A 6,734-nucleotide genomic window follows, 5' to 3' on the forward strand; every position below is an offset into this window, starting at 1 on the left:
CAAGTAAGTGGGATCATACACTATTTGTCCTTTTGTATCTGGCTCTTTTTCACAATGTTTTCAAGTTTCATTCATGCTGAAATGGATGACATAGAGTATCAGAACTCCATTTCTTTCTGTGGCTGAGTAATAATCCATTGTTCGTACAGGCAGACCTCAGAGATACTGTCAGTTTGGTTCTAGACCATCAAAAAGGGAATATTGCAGCAAAGTGAGTCACAAAAATTTTTCAGTTTCCCAGTGCATACAGAAGTTATATTTATACTATGCTATAGTCTGTTAGGTGTATAATAGCATTATGTCTACAAAAAAAAACATATCTACCTTAATTTTAAAATATTAAAAATTTATTGCTAGAAAATGCTGACCATTATCTGAGGTTTAGTGAGTCATAATCATTTTGCTGGTAGAGAGTTTGAAATATTGCGAGTATTGCCACAATATGACACAGACACAAAGTGAGCAAATACTATTGGAAACATGGCTCCAATAGTCTTGCTCCACACAAGGCTACCACAAACCTTCCATTTATAAAACACAACACAACACAACATAACACATAGTATCTACAAAGCACAATAACACAAAGTGCAATAAAAATATATGTGTGTGTTTATATATGTTGTTGTTACTTAGTTGCTAAATTATGTACAACTCTGCGACTCCATGGAGTGTAGCCCTCGAGGGCCCTCTGTCCATGGAATTTCCCAGGCAAGAGTACTGGAGTGGGTTGCCATTTTCTTCTCCAGGGGATCTTCCTGACCCAGAGATCAAACCAGAGTCTCCTGCATTGGCAGGTGGATTCTTTACCACTGAACCACCTAGGAAGCCCAATCATAAATAATTTAATTAATTTCAACAAAATATTTCAGATAGAAAATTCTTCTCAACCAATGGTCCTGGAAGAACTGGAAAGAAACAAGCCTCCACCTTCATCTCACAAAGCTAGCTTGAAATGTGTCATAAACCTATGTGTAAAATCAAAAATTGTAAAACTCTAGAAAAACATTTAGGAGAAAAATCTTCAAAACTTTAGGATAAGCAAAGATCTCTTCTGTAAGATGCAAAAAAAAAAAAAAAAAAAAAAAAAGAACTAACAGTGAAAGAAAAATAAACATAAGTTTGGTTTCATCAAAATTGCAATCTACTCTTAGAAGAATACCACTAAGAAAATGAAAAAAAAAAAGTCACAGAATGGAAGAAAAAACATTTAACTGACAAGAGACTTATATGCAGAAAATATAAAGAAACTATACATATTATGAAGACAAAGAAACTTATTTTTAAGTGGGCAAAAGATTTGAATAGATACTTCACCAAAAAAGGATATACAAGAGATACTTAATAGAGGCACTAGGGAAATGCAACTTAACACCACAGTAAGGCACTCCAGCACTCTTGCCTGGAAAATCCCATGGACGGAGGAGCCTGGTAGGCCACAGTCCATGGGGTTGCAAAGAGCTGGACATGGCTGAGCGACTTTCACTTTCACTTTCTTTGGACCCCATGGACTACAGCCCATGGAATTCTCCAGGCCAGGATACTGGAGTGGGTAGCCTTTCCCTTCTCCAAGGGATCTTCCCAAGCCAGGGACTGAACCCAGGTCTCACGCATTGCAGGTGGATTCTTTACCAGCTGAGCCACAAGGGAAGCCCATACACTCTGAAAGTGAAAGTGAAGTTGCTCAGTCCTGTCCAACTCTCTGTGACCCTATGGACTGTAGCCTGCCAGGCTCCTCCTCCATCCACGGGATTTTCCAGGCAAGGATACTGTAGCCCACCAGGCTCCTCTGTCCATGGGATTTTCCAGGCAAGAATACTGGAGTGGGTTGTCATTTTTTTTCTCCAGGGGATCTTCCTGACCCAGGGATTGAACTCAGGTCTCCCACATTGCAGTCAGACTCTTAACCCTCTGAGCCACCAGGAAATCCCACTATATATTCTAAAATGGCTAAAACGAAAAAGACATACTGTCAAGTTTTAGCAAGAATAGAACACCTAAGGACTGCTACACATTGCTGGAGGGAGTGTAATATAGTTCTACCACTTTGGAAAGCTATTTGTCAGTCTTCTATAAAGTCAATGTATTCTTACCATCTGACCCAGAAATTTCATTCCTAGATACTCCTCAAGAAAAGTAAAAACAGGAACCGCACAAAGACTTGGAAATGGATGCTTCTGGCACTTTCATTTATAATACTCCCAAACTAAAGAGCTCAAATGTCCATCAACAGATGAGTGGATAAGCCGTTCAGAACTATGACTCAGAAAGGAGAAAACTACTGGTATATGCAACATGAATGATTTCAAAAACATTATAAAAACCAAAGGAAATCAGATACAAAAGAGTATTCACTATGTGATTCCATTTAGTGGAATTCTAGAGCAGATAAAACAAATCTTTAGTGATAGAAATCAGATCAGGGGTCGCCTATAGCCTGGGGGTGGGTGGATGCTGGTAACAAAGCAGGAATTGACTGTAAAGGACATGAGGGAGCTTTTGGGGTGATAGAAATGTTCTCTACCCTGACTAGGGGAGAGTTACATCAGAGTATACATTTGCCAAATCTCATCAAACTGTGTATCCTTTAAAAATGAGTAGATTTTATTGTGTGTAACTATACTTCAATAAAATTTATTTCTAAATGTTTTCTAAAGATTATAGTAGATTATAGTAACATTCAGTTAATAGTTATATTTAAACAATACAAAGTTTTACTAAACACCAAGGAAATACGAAGTTGAATTAGACATGGTCTTGCCTGGAAAATCCCATGTGCAAAGGAGCCTGGTGGGCTGCAGTCCATGGGGTCGCTAAGAGTCGGGCACGACTGAGCGACTTCACTTTCACTTTTCACTTTCATGCATTGGAGGAGGAAATGGCAACCCACTCCAGCGTTCTTGCCTGGAGAATCCCAGGGACAGAGGAGCCTGGTGGGCTGCTGTCTATGGGGTCGCACAGAGTCAGACACGACTGAAGTGACTTAGCAGCAGCTGCAGCAGCCCTGGGATGTCTTTTAAGATAGATAGGTATATAGATTATTATCGTAGAAAGCAAACTGTGATAACATCCTTTAATGATTTCATAGTACTATTATATAGGGGCAAAACTTAGTTCTAGCTTCCAAAAGCTTACAGAAATAATGCGGATTCAGCTGGTGGGGGCATGAAAGGGGGCGGAATATTCACCATGAAACTACATACAACCATGTAAACAAAGCATCAAACATGTTAGCTCAGATGCTATCAATTGGAAATTTGTGAAGTATATCTATGAAATTCTTACTGAATAGGAAGTTATATAATTTAGGACTTTAGAGGTAAAAATAATAAATAATGAGCCACTGGGTATTATGTATTTTTTTTTTTCATCACATTCTTTTATGGAGATGTTGGCATGATGGAATAAGTATGGGCTTTGGAGTAAAACATAATAATAATAAACACTGCTAGCATTTATGAGGGTTTACCAGGTGCCTGGCAGTGTACTAAGCTCTTTGTGTGTTTTATTGAATCTTCATAATAAATTAATCTGTGAAGTAGGTATTATTATTATTACTCATGTATATATAGATAAGGACGCTGAGGATTGTGAAGTTTAAGTAACTTTGCCCCAGTATACACAGCTTACAATTGACAAAATCAGGAAATGAACCCAAGTATACTGATCCTGGCGGAGAAGGCAATGGCACCCCACTCCAGTACTCTTGCCTGGAGAATCCCAGGGACGGGGGAGCCTAGTGGGCTGCCGTCTATGGGGTCACACAGAGTCGAACACGACTGAAGTGACTTAGCAGAAGCAGCAGCATACTGATTCTGGAGCCCAAACTCCCAACCATTTCACTGCCTTAAATTCCAATTCGGTACTTATTAGTTACAAGTCCTCTGGCAAGTAGCATAAGTAAGGTCTTTGAGGGCGAGAATATTTTATGAAGGTCTGTTATAAAAAGTAAACGAGATGAGTCAAGTTAAACCACTTGGCACAGTATTTGGAAGGAATACAAAAAAATTAGTTTTTCTTTCCTATTTACTTTAGACTTAATTTATAACATGGATAATATAGGACTTTGTGAGGGTCAAATGATGAAATTACATAAAAGTCCTTTGCAAAAAATACAGAGAGAATATAAATTCTGTTATTGTAAAGGAATATAGATGTGAGTAGAAACTTAGCTGTGACTTTTTAAAATTCAGCATGTAAAATTCAAACTCCCAAGACTTCCCTAAGAGAGTAGTTTTCAAACCTGGCTACCAGCAGAATCTTTAGAGGAGTGATTGTAAAAACCAGATTCCTTGATCACATCCTTATCTACAAAGACCTACTGAATTTAAAATCTGTTTATCTAGAATCTAGATCCCAGGTGACTCAGATGATAAAGAATCTGCCTGCAATGCGGGACACCTGGGTTCAATCCCTGGGTTGGGAAGATCCCCTGGAGAAGGAAATGGCAACCCACTCCAGTATTCTTGCCTGGAGAAATCCATGGACAGAGGAGCTTGGCGGGTTATAGTCCATAGGGTCACAAAGAGTCAGACGTGAGTGAAGCAACTCAGCATGCACACACACAACCAACCAAATAAGAAAAGACACAGCAAATATATTTAATGAAGAAATATTGAAAGCCTTTCTCTTAAAATCAGGAACAACACAAGAGTATCTGCTATCACATGTCAGCCAACATACTGGAAGTCCTAGCTACATAATAAGGCCAGAAAGAAAAAAAAGATGTAAGGATTGGAATAAAAGAAATGAAACTGTCATCATCCACAAATGACACGACTGCACATCCAGAATCCAAAATAATCTACAGACAAAACACTAAATTGCTAGATACTAGATCAGCGTACAATACAAAAATATCCATTGTATTTCCATACACCAGAAATAAAATAGACAACAAAATTTTAAATGATTATTTTAACATGTATTTATAAATACATATTTATAACATGAAAAAAATCAAATATCCAGGAAGAAAAACTAGCAAAATATGTGGAAGAGCCGACACAGAAGAGTCCAAAACTTTACTTAGAGGAATTAGAGAAGACCTAAATAATAGAGGGATATACCACGTTCATGGGTCGGTGGGTTCAGTGTTATTAACATGTCAGTTCTTCAGTAGTTGATACAATTCTAATTAAAAAGAAGGCTTTTTGTGGAAATCGACAAGGTGAAGAATAGTAAGAATAGTTCTGATGAAGACAAATGCTGGAGGGTAAAGCTACTTGATGACAAGGTTCACTATAAAGCTCCAATAATTCAGACAATGTGGTATTTACAAAAGGATATACTGAAATGGCAACCCACTCCAATACTCTTGCCTGGAGAATCCCATGGACAGAGGAGCCTGGTGGGCTACAGTCCACGGGGTCACAAAGAGTCAGACGCGACTGAGTGACTTAACTTTCACTTTCACTTTCATACTGATAAAATATAATAGAGATTTTAGAAACAGACCTCCAGAGATTTATGATAAAATACATAGGAATAAACCTACCTAAGGAGGTAAAAAAAGGAATGCACCTATGTTCATAACAGCACCATTTAGAATAGTCAAGACATGGAGACAACTTCAGTGTTCACTGACAGATGAATGGATAAAGATACATACATACCCATCACATACACTGTATGTACAATGGAATATTGCTGCTGCTGCTGCTGCTAAGTCGCTTCAGTCGTGTCTGACTCTGTGTGACCCCATAGACGGCAGCCCACCAGGCTCGCCCGTCCCTGGGATTCTCCAGGCAAGAACACTGGAGTGGGTTGCCATTTCCTTCTCCAATGCATGAAAGTGAGAAGTGAAAGTGAAGTTGCTCAGTCGTTTCTGACTCTTAGTGACCCCATGGATTGCAGCCCACTAGGCTCCTCTGTCCATGGGATTCACCAGGCAAGAGTACTGGAGTGGGGTGCCATTGCCTTCTCCGACAATGGAATATTACTCAGCCATAAACAAAATGAAATAATGCAGTTTGCAGCAACATGGATTGAACTAGAGATTATTATACATGAGCAAAGTAACTCAGAAAGAGAAAGACATTGAATACCATATGATATCACTTACATGTGGAATCTAAAATATACAAATCAGCACATCTTTGAAACAAAAACAGACTCATAGACATACAGAACAGACTTGTACTTGCCGAAGGGGAGCAGGTGGGTAGAGGAGGGAAGGGTTAGGAGATTGGGATTCAGTTCAGTTCAGTTCAGTTCAGTTGCTCAGTCATGTCCGACTCTTTTCGACCCCATGAATCACAGCACGCCAGGCCTCCCTGTCCATCACCAACTCCTGGAGTTCACCCAAACTCATGTCCATCAAGTTGGTGATGCCATCCAGCCATCTCATCCTCTGTCGTCCCCTTCTCCTCCTGCCCCCAATCTCTCCCAGCATCAGAGTCTTTTCCAATGAGTCAACTCTTCACATGAGGTGACCAAAGTGTTGGAGTTTCAGCTTTAGCATCATTCCTTCCAAAGAACACCCAGGATTGATCTCCTTTAGAATGGACTGGTTGGATCTCCTTGCAGTCCAAGGGACTCTCAAGAGTCTTCAACACCACAGTTCAAAAGCATCAATTCTTTGGCGCTCAGCTTTCTTCACAGTCCAACTTTTACATCCATACATGACCACTGGAAAAACCTTGACTAGCCTTGACTAGACAGACCTTTGTTGGCAAAGTAATGTCTCTGCTTTTGAATATGCTATCTAGGTTGGTCATAACTTTCCTTCCAAG

This window comes from Bison bison, unplaced genomic scaffold (assembly GCF_000754665.1).
Source record: "Bison bison bison isolate TAMUID 2011002044 unplaced genomic scaffold, Bison_UMD1.0 scf7180017864482, whole genome shotgun sequence".
Lineage (NCBI taxonomy): Eukaryota > Metazoa > Chordata > Mammalia > Artiodactyla > Bovidae > Bison > Bison bison.